Source organism: Molossus molossus, unplaced genomic scaffold (genome assembly GCF_014108415.1).
Source record: "Molossus molossus isolate mMolMol1 unplaced genomic scaffold, mMolMol1.p scaffold_m16_p_8, whole genome shotgun sequence".
NCBI lineage: Eukaryota > Metazoa > Chordata > Mammalia > Chiroptera > Molossidae > Molossus > Molossus molossus.
This window is the reverse complement of record NW_023425402.1, coordinates 94513535-94523369: the sequence shown is the minus strand read 5'-3', so window position 1 is coordinate 94523369 and position 9835 is coordinate 94513535. Positions and strand designations below refer to the sequence as shown.

General features: G+C 41.8%; 1 long non-coding RNA gene across 1 annotated transcript in view; it reads right to left on the bottom strand.

Annotated features, from left to right (window-relative positions):
• Positions 1 to 1554: 1554 nt before the first annotated feature.
• LOC118621564 overlaps positions 1555 to 9835 on the bottom strand; it is a 28254-nt gene continuing 19973 nt past the window's right edge. Inside the window, exon 3 of the long non-coding RNA XR_004957726.1 lies at positions 1555 to 4805. This is a non-coding gene — a long non-coding RNA (uncharacterized LOC118621564). The remainder of the gene's footprint in view (positions 4806 to 9835) is intronic.

Here is a 9835-nt window from a genome sequence, read left to right as displayed (position 1 = left end):
TAGAGGGGTTTCATTACGTAAGTATGGTTGATAGCAACACTGGCCGGGTGACTGAACTCACTCTCCCCTTCCTCCCCTTCCTGGAGGTTGTGAGATCGGGCTAACAGCCCTGTGGCTCAGAGACTCAACTCTGATCATATGGTCGGTCTTTTGGTCATGACCAGGCCCCATTCTGAATCACCTCCTTAGCATGAACTCAGATGTGGTTCAACAGTCCCCCATGAATAACAAACATACCCTGTCACTGGGAAAATTCCAAGAATTGAGTTTCCCCATACACCAGAGTCCTTATTAAACAACAGCTGACTATTGCAATCACCTAGGAAGCTTTAAAAAAAAAAATCTATGCCTGGATCCCACCAAGAAATTCTTATTTAATTGGTCCAAGGTACAACCTGGTTATAAAGATTTTTAAATTCTCCTCCAAATGATTCTAACACACCCTTCAAGCTGTGCTGCTGGTCCTACTTTATCCCCTTAGTTTGAACCTCTAAGAACTTTTAAGATGTGTGTGTCCCTCCAAATTGACTGGAATTGCAGGTCTGGTTACTGGAATGCCCGACATGTGACTTGGCTAGGGCCAGATAGCTTATGATCTAGGTCAGGTCTAGGGTTTCTAGTTTACACAACTCCAGGTGGCCCATTCATATCACATCTGTGTGAACCACTGGCTGTATGCAGTATACCACTACACCGTCCAGGTGGCTACTCCGTACTCTAGTCACCACACATCAAATTTGCCTCAAGCAAATTTGCCAAATGACCATGTAGCTGATTTATCAATTTTACTAACTTATTAATTAGCTTTACAGGAATATTTTCACATCTCTGTCAGCTTTAAATTTTAATTTCAAATTTAAAACCACCTAACATAAGTCATAATTTAGCTAAAAACAATCCTGTATATTAACCAAAAAAAGTAGAAACTGAAAGATTCCCATATGAAATACTGAAATTTTGAGAAAGCAAACATTTTGTAAAAGCAAATTATATAAATTTTATAAATTTAATATATCAGATTATTCTATAAATAAGCTTTTGGAATTGGGACTCTGCAAATTTTTCCTTGGCTTCTGCTTATGATTAGCTTCCATTATCTAAAAACTTGCTTTTGTAAGAATGAATTAAACCCTAATATTTTCCACTGACCAAAATTCACCCCAGTAAATAAAAAGACATAATTGGCTTTTATTAAGTGATTCATGAATTGGGCAGCATCCCATCCAGCAACTAGAAGGGTGCTCAGAGAGACTGTACAAAATGGAAGGTTTTTAATTTTTAATTTTTTTATCCTCACCCTAGGACATTTTTCCATTTTTTGTTCACAAAGAGTAGGAGGGAGAGAGAGGAAGAGAGAGAGAGAGAAACACCAACGTGAAAGGGACACATCGAGTGGCTGCCACCCACACAACCCAACCAGGGCTGGGGACAAACTGCAACCAAGGTACGCACCCCTAGCGGGAACCGAACCCGGGTCTCTCTGGACCGCAGGCTGATGCTCCAACCGCTGAGCCAAACCAGCCAGGGCGAAGGTTTTTAAAGATAGAAGGGTGGGACAAGGGAGCCATTAACAATAGAAAAGAAAAAAATATTTGGGGGCCAAGATACCTTTTTTTTGGGAGAGGAGAATAGGAAGGGTTTTGATTATGCAGATGTCTCTGCTTTTGATGGGGAATGGAAGAGGGTCCAGTGACAGATTACTTCCTGGTGCTTGACCAGAAAACTCCAGACTGGTTGACTAAGATATGTTTATGGGAGAGGTTGAAATTGCCATTCGATCAGGTATTAAATCTAGGTTTGTTATCATGGGCTTTTAGGGCACATGACACCATTTTGGGCCTGTGGCTTTCTCTTCAACACCCCCAACATTTCCTTGTGTAGCATGCAGTGAGACGGTGCATTTGGGAAATGATTAAAATAGAAATGGCAGGAGTAGAGAGGAGAAAAACATGAACCACTTCTGACCAGCCAAGGTTCTTTCCCTAGGGCCTGGGAGGTACTCTTGAACAATGAACCAAGATACTTTTTGCAGCAGAAAAAAAAATATATTTCTAGCAGAACTTGGCAACTAATGTTGGGGTAAGAGGTTGTATTGACATTAGGGTCCTGATGCTGGTATATTTCCTGAATGAAATAGTGATTGATTTCATGTTCCCCTTACGAAGTCAGTTCAAGGTACTTATGTGGGCCATTTTTTGTCCATCCACCTGAGGACAAAATACTTCAGGAAACTTTTCTCTCTGCATCAGATTGAAATGGGAAAGGATTTCTAGCAACTTCTTTTTCTGCTGCCATGAAGGGAAGGGAATTCGAATTTGTAATTATGATTTGATTTTAAGTTACCTAAGAAAATTGCTAGTGAGATTAAAAATACCTTAAAAAAAAAAAAAAAACCCAAATCAACTGAATAAAAATTTCCCTAGCCTTAGCTTTGAACTTTCACCCTGAATCCCAAACCTCTAGTTTCCATTTTATTTCTGAGTTTGTTGGTGAGCTGAGCAACCCTGAGGGTTAACACTGTAGGACTCAACAGAAACCCTTATAAATACGTAGCCGTTGTTGGCAGTCCCTGAAAAAGTGAGAATTTCCAACTCATTCCATAATTCTCAGTTATCTGACACTTTTAGAGGACCTGAAAACACAGAGTCAAAGTTTAGGAGCAATCATTTCCAAAGTGTCATTCGGGTGGGCTAAAGGTACATATTAGTTTGGCTTTTACACCTCCCGCTTCTTTTCGAGAGAATAAATAATTACAGTGATTTATCTCTCAAAAGAGCAGCGGGGAGTTGAGGTAGAGAAGTCACACAATGGTGTCAGCCTGAAGTAAACAACATGGTGAAATATATTTAGCAAGCGATAAATCAAGGCACCGAGAAACAAAGATAAAAAGAAAAAGCTGTCTTCACAGGATTAGAGGACTTCACAAAATACCAAGCTTTTGCAAAAAGGAAATAATTATAGAATACACAAACGGTGGGGGGAAAACAGAAAGTCTTCCATGTTCCAAATTCCCATCCTAACTCCAGACCCTGAACAGGGAGGGCAGTTTCTCAGGCACTTTGCCTAGGTTTCTTCTCTCCCAGATTTCAGCCTCCTTCCTTAAGATAAGTGCTCGGGTTTGGATATGATGGAGCCCGTGCTTAGGTCTCTAATGCCTTCCAAGGCTAATGTGAGCGCTCAGGCTCCTGGGGACATTAGTGATTCCTGCTCTTCTCAGCTGCCTGCCCATAAGGGGGGCTCTGGCAGGACTACAGTGCCGGATGTAAAGGAAATTTTACCCTCCGAGCAAGGTTGCTTTCCAGTTTCCTCTGTCCTCTAACATTGTCCGGGTTTGCATAAAAATAGTAATTTGCTTCAAAGGACTTGAAAAGTCCAATCAATCAAACAACTGACTTTGTAACTGACTTTGCCACTGAACGCAAACCAAAAGCAAACCAAATTAGTCTGTGTAACAGATATAGCCTTGGATGGTTTAAGCAGGAATCTCAGCCCCTCCTCCTGCCTGAACCACTCCCCAACCCCCATCCCTGCCGCCTGAACCTGTCCTTGCATCGCCACCACCAGTGACCTCCTTGTTGATCCAAGGAATATCAATTCATAACTTATTTCCCAGATCACAGGAAGTTAATACTGTTGATCAAGAAAAGACAACGATGTTTTAATGTTTTTTTGTTCAGAATTTCTGACCACTCCTTCAGAGTCTTCATTGAGGGCGTCTGTTTCCCTGCCCACTACATGCTAATGAACTTTCTGCAGTACTCCATTAGAGAACCCTTCTCGCCCATCTCCTTATTCTTGCGTAACTGCATTCAGCCCTTTGCTTTCCTTGTCACCCATAGGCTGATGACTCCCATCTTATATCTCTAGCCTGTCTTTCTCTTGCATTTTAATCTGATATATTTGAGGGTCCTAGGGAAGCAGAGAATGCAAGGGGTCCGAAGAAAAGGGACACATTAATGGGACCAGATCCTCCCAGTTCAGAAGCTCTTTTGTTTCTCAGTGTTCTAAAAAAACGAGAGAGAGAGAGAGAGAGAGAGAGAGACTGCTGACTGCTTTGCCTGGCACCTTAATATTAGTTTATTGTAATTTCACTTAGAAGAAGAAATAAAAAGCATGTGAGCAGTTTTATTCCAGGTCAATATTCGGGTGGACAGATTGAAAATTTGACCATTCTCCTAAACTGTATGTCAGTATTTCAGAGCAAGACTGAGAGGACATGTGATAAAAAGAAAAAGATAAAGTGTTAGTATGGGTGATGGGCAGTGACTTCTTTCTTGTATTTCTTATAATATACTAATATTTACACGAATTTGTACTAATATCAGGCACGACTAGCACTGACTGCAGATGAAGAAATCATCCCCAAATAACCATTTATTTCCGTCTCCAAGGAAGTCTGACGGTTGGAAGTCCAGAGATGGGATGGTGGCTTTGCTCTTTAGGTTTTAGGAGAAAGCTCTTTCTAGCTCTCTTCCCTTTCAACCCTCGGCTGTGACCTCCATCTCCATGGTCCAAAGTGATGGTTGAAGCACAAGCCATCAAATCCATGTTCCCGGGAGCAGGCGAAGGGCACGCCACCCTGTTTTTAAAGGATGTTTTCCTGGAAGCTTTTCAGTATCACTTCTACTTACAATGCATTAGCCAAACTTAGTCACACTGCTGCTTGCGGCTAAGAGAAAAGGCTGGACAATGTGGTCTTTATTCAGGGAAGCTGTGTCCCATCACACACTGCGTCAATTACCATGGATGAAGTGGGCTATTGATGGGGGGAGAGGTACAGCCAGCCGTCTCAGCAATATTGTTTTCTGCAAACAAAATAAAACCAAAAGAAAATATCTAGATTTATTAGGTGACAACAAAAGATGGAACTACTACTTTCATATAAAGATTTTGTAGAGAAAAAAGACATTTGTATGAATAAAATCAATAAACTCGTAGGATTCTTGTGAAGGGTCCTCATGCTTGCTCAGCTTCACCTACAACACAGTGTGGGTGGTCATCCTGTGCACCACAGAAACTTAGGGGCCCACAGGCCATTTTCCCAGAGGGTGGTAGGCAGGGAGCCCATGCCCCAGAAGCTCAGAGAGCCATGAGGGGCCTAGTCCTGGTGGGTGGACTTGTCGGAGCTCCTGCCAGCTTGGGATTGTTCCCCCCAGAAGTGCCTGTTACTCTGTGCAGCTCCTCTCTCAGTATTCCAAGGAACACTCCCGCCACTTCTCTTGAATTTACAGACTCTTCCTTGGGGATTTTTCTCCCTGCTAGTCTCCTTAAATCTCCCTTTGTTCAGAATCTCCTCTTCCTCTTTTCTTACCCATTCGATGTGACCACAACCTCAAGAATGTGATCTTTGCACACAATGTTCTGCCAAACCCAGCAAAACAGCCTCAGTGGACTACTCCTAGTATTCAAGGAGGTTTTTGTTTGTTTCATCTTCTTTTTCATGTGCAGCAAAGCCACTTTCTTGCGTACATCGGTAGGTCTTTCAATAGCTTTTATGGTATTTCTAATCTGTAGTGAGCCTTGGATTGAAGACGTCAAAAAAAAAAGAAAAAGAAAAAGAAAAAGGAAGAAGAAGAAGAAGAAGAAGACAAAAATTCTTAACTTTCCTTGACCTAAAATGCTGCATAGAAATCTATACTTATAATATTGATATTCCAAGAGATAAAATAATGTTGGGTAAATATTTCACCTGTACAAATAATTTAATTTTATTATTGTGTTTTAGAAATGCTTTGCTCTTTTTTTTTTTTTTTTTTTTAATCCTCACCCGAGGACATTTTTTCCATTTTTTGTACAGACAGAGTGGGAGGGAGAGAAAGGAAGAGAGAGAGAGGGAAACATCGATGTGAAAGGGACACATCGAGTGGCTGCCACCCGCACGACCAACCAGGGCCGGGGACAAACTGCAACTGAGGTACGTGCCCTTAGCGGGAACCGAACCCGGGTCTCTCCGGACCGCAGGTGGACGCTCTAACCGCTGAGCCAAACTGGCCAGGGCTTTCTTTTTTATTTATTTATTTATTTATTTTATTTATTTTTATCCTCACCTGAGGACATTTTTCCATTTTTTGTTCAGATAGAGCGGGAGGGAGAGAGAGGAAGAGAGAGAGAGAGAAACATCGATGTGAAGGGACACATCGAGTGGCTGCCACCCGCACGACCAACCAGGGCCTGGGACAAACTGCAACCGAGGTACGTGCCCTTAGCGGGAACCGAACCCAGGTCTCTAAGTACCGCAGGCCGACGCTCCAACCGCTGCGCCAAACCGGCCAGGGCAGAAATGCTTTGCTCTTAATTAAAAAGACTCACACCTGCTTTTCGAAGTTAGGTTTCAATCCGTACATCAAATGGGCAAGTCAATATGACATCCTGAGAAGGGGTTCAAGAGACTATGAAGAATGGCTACCTGTGTACACCCAGGGACCTAAGGCAATGGTAACTCTTCAGCCCTACCAGGTTAACCCTTGTCTTGCCCTTGGGTACACTCTGACAGGATCTCACTAAAGTAGCATCATGTAAAATCAGAAAAAGGAGGTCCTGCCCTGGCCAGTTTGGCTCAGTGGTTGAGCCTCGACCTGCAGACCAGAGAGTCCTGGTTCGGCTCCTGCTAGGAGCACATACCACAAAAAAAAATTTTTTTAAGAATAAAAAAAAGAAAGGAGGTCCTGTTCCCACCCCCATGTAAATTGATGGAGGTGTTGTGATGGAGCAAGGCAGTAGAGATATACCAGCCTAGATTCAAATTCCATCACTGCACTTAGGAGTCATACTTGGAGCAAGTTACTTAACCCCTCTGATTAGAAAGCAATGAGTAGTAGCAGCCAGCACGGATTCATTAATAACAACACCTTCTGTCAAACTAACATCATTTTATTTTTTTATAAGGTCACTTTACTATGCACAGACAGAATGCATTTTAATTTTGGCACACTATTAGAAAAGATAGTTCAAGATACCTTGTGGTCACAATGAATAAATTAAAAGTAAGTTTGGAGCTGGTTGAACAATGACATACAAAGAGTGTATATTAGTGTATATCAGTTCCACCTGGAAAGAATATCTCTAATAACAAGAAAGTCTCCCCATCTTATGTTCAAGAGTTTGTCAACAATCTGAATGAAAATGTATGAAATATTTGGTAGATCAAAAGTAGGAGGAGCAATGAATGCATTTGGATGATAGAATCAAAATTCAAAGTGATCTCAATAACCTAGACAAGTAGCTGAGATAAAGGATGTTCACACAGCTATGTCAAGTTCATCATTTAGATTCTCAGCTACTTGGGATATGGGTATGGCCCGGAGGTGGGGTTGGTGTCAGGTCAGTGTGACCAGAGCAAAAGCCCTGGGTCCACTGAGCTGGCATGTATGGGGAGAGTCGGGAAGAAGAGATGACCGGCTGGACGGAGTTACCGTTGGCCACGTCTCAGAAAATTTGAACAGCCAAATTTTAGTTGGTGATTATATAATATAAATATAAATCCATGAGCCCATATTGATATAAATAAGTGAATGAATTACATGTGAGGGAGAAGAGAAAAGTCTCTCTTATATTAGAAGGCCAACTAAGAAATGTGGAAGAAATAGTGAACGTAGGGAAAAAAATTAACTTTGGCAAAAATCATAATGATTGTTTCAGACAAGAATCATCAATGGACGTTAATATTAGTTGATGGAAGTACAAAATACTTAGTATAAAATTAACAGTGGGGAAACCTGTTCGACATCACCTTATCTCAGTTGTAAAAGTCAATATTACCAAAAACAGGACAAATTGACAGTATATCCTCCTGATAGGTACTATGAAAAGCAAAGCAGCACATTCATGGTATTCCATCAAAAATTAATAGCCTAGGTCTAAGAATGAGGAAATACAACACAGATGTACATTGAGGGGTATTCTATCAAAATAACTGATCTGTACCTTCAAAAGGGTCAAGGTCACAAAAGTGAAGAAAAGACCAAGAAACTATTGAAGAGCCTAGACTGGAGATATGGACCCAAAAGGAAAGGTGTATGTAAGGACCTACTGAGGTTAGGGGATTAGATGGTTATATTATATTAACATCAATGTCTGGACTTTGACAATTCCACTGCAGTAATATAGGAGAGTATCCCTGTGCTTCAGGAAACATGGAGGGGTAAAGGGGCATCACATCTATAACTTACTCTCCCAACGATTTAGAAAATTAGAGAGAGAATGGGTAAAGAGATTAAACAAATGTGGTCAATTTTAACAATTTGAGAATCTGCGTGAAGGATGTACTATTTGTCTAGCCTTTCAGAAAGTTTTAAATTATTTCAAATAAAAGCTTTATAACAATCAATTACATAGGTTCACATGAGACACATGAATTAACAGAGTGTCAGAGGAGAAATGTAAACCTCAGGGTAACACGGCTCCCTCTACTGTCATTTCTTAAGGAGTTGGTGCACTGATGTGGCCAGGCCAAAGGCAATCTTCTGTGCCAGAGGTAATTCCATCACAGTACAAGCAGCAGAGAACTCAGCGAGGCTTCCTGACGTCTGGAAATTGAATTAGGAAACCCACTGGGAACCAAAACAGCTGCTCACTAGTGTCTTTTTCTCTTCTGGGCCACACGGCCACTCACCTGGCTTTTAGCCATGCTCGTTCCATCCTTTCCTCTCTGCACACCAGACTGTCTTGCTTTCTCTCTGCACACAGCAGAAAATGACCTTACCTATTCTTGCAGTAAGTTTATAATCCAAATCATTGGGAGAGAATGTAATTGGCCCTGTTGATTCAGGTGCCCGCCCCTGGCCTAGTCAACTGCGGCAAGGAGGCTGGGGTGGTGTGATCCTGCCCACTTGGCCTCAGCCAGTATTCCCCAATCGAATGTAAGATCTTTGAGGATTTGGGAAGCAGATGTTCTCAGAAGGGGCATGAGCAGGCAAGCTGTGCCTCTCTCAGCAAAGGAACAAATGAGTCAGTGTTGGGATGAAAAGCTTACTTGATGAGTGAGGTGGCTGAAGTCTTGGTTCTGCATCATATCTCAGTATGGAAGTGCTAGAGCATGACTATAGAAGACAGAGCCTGGCACATCATCAGGATGCAACAGTGCCCATGTATATGGATGCAGTTGTGTTGAACCAGGGAATCCAATACCCCTAGTGCTCTTAGTGTGAGTGATGCAAATTTTCCAACATGTAAACTAACTTGATGAAATTCTGAATAAAAGTACAGTTTTCCCTTGATTTACATGTAGCTGTGTACTTGGAAAATGCATTCCATGTTGAAAGCTTGCAAAAACATTTTGTGTTTAACATGAAAAATGGAGTTAGGTTGTGGGTTCAGAGAAACAGGCTTTTTAACCTACAGGAATATCCTGTTGGACATTCCCAAATCTCGCAGAATGAAGGATAAGTATTTATTGTGCGGGACTCTCACACACTAAGCATGCCCAGCATGCCCTCCCTAATGGCAGTAAACCCTACAAATTATTATGCCAAGCCAAAAGCTTCCCACATTCCTCCAGAATGTCCCCCAGGGCCAGTGCCATTACTACTAGGGACCCCTGGCTTGCACACTAGTTTACTTCTGCCAGGAGTGGTCAGTGGATTATTTCTGCCTTATTGGAAGTTTTGTCCACGTAAATCTCTCCCGAGTGTAACATTCAACAAGCCCGTGATTAAATCCATGGCCATTACTTATTTTCCTCTGAGACATTACAATTTTTTTCTCCATTGATATTCAAGAAGATGCTCAGCTTTACACCAATACTCAAAAGCCAGGTTAGCCAGAACACATGTAGCTTCAAATAGCAAGAAGTCGACACAAATTTGTGTCCATTCGCACACAACAGAGGACTTTACTG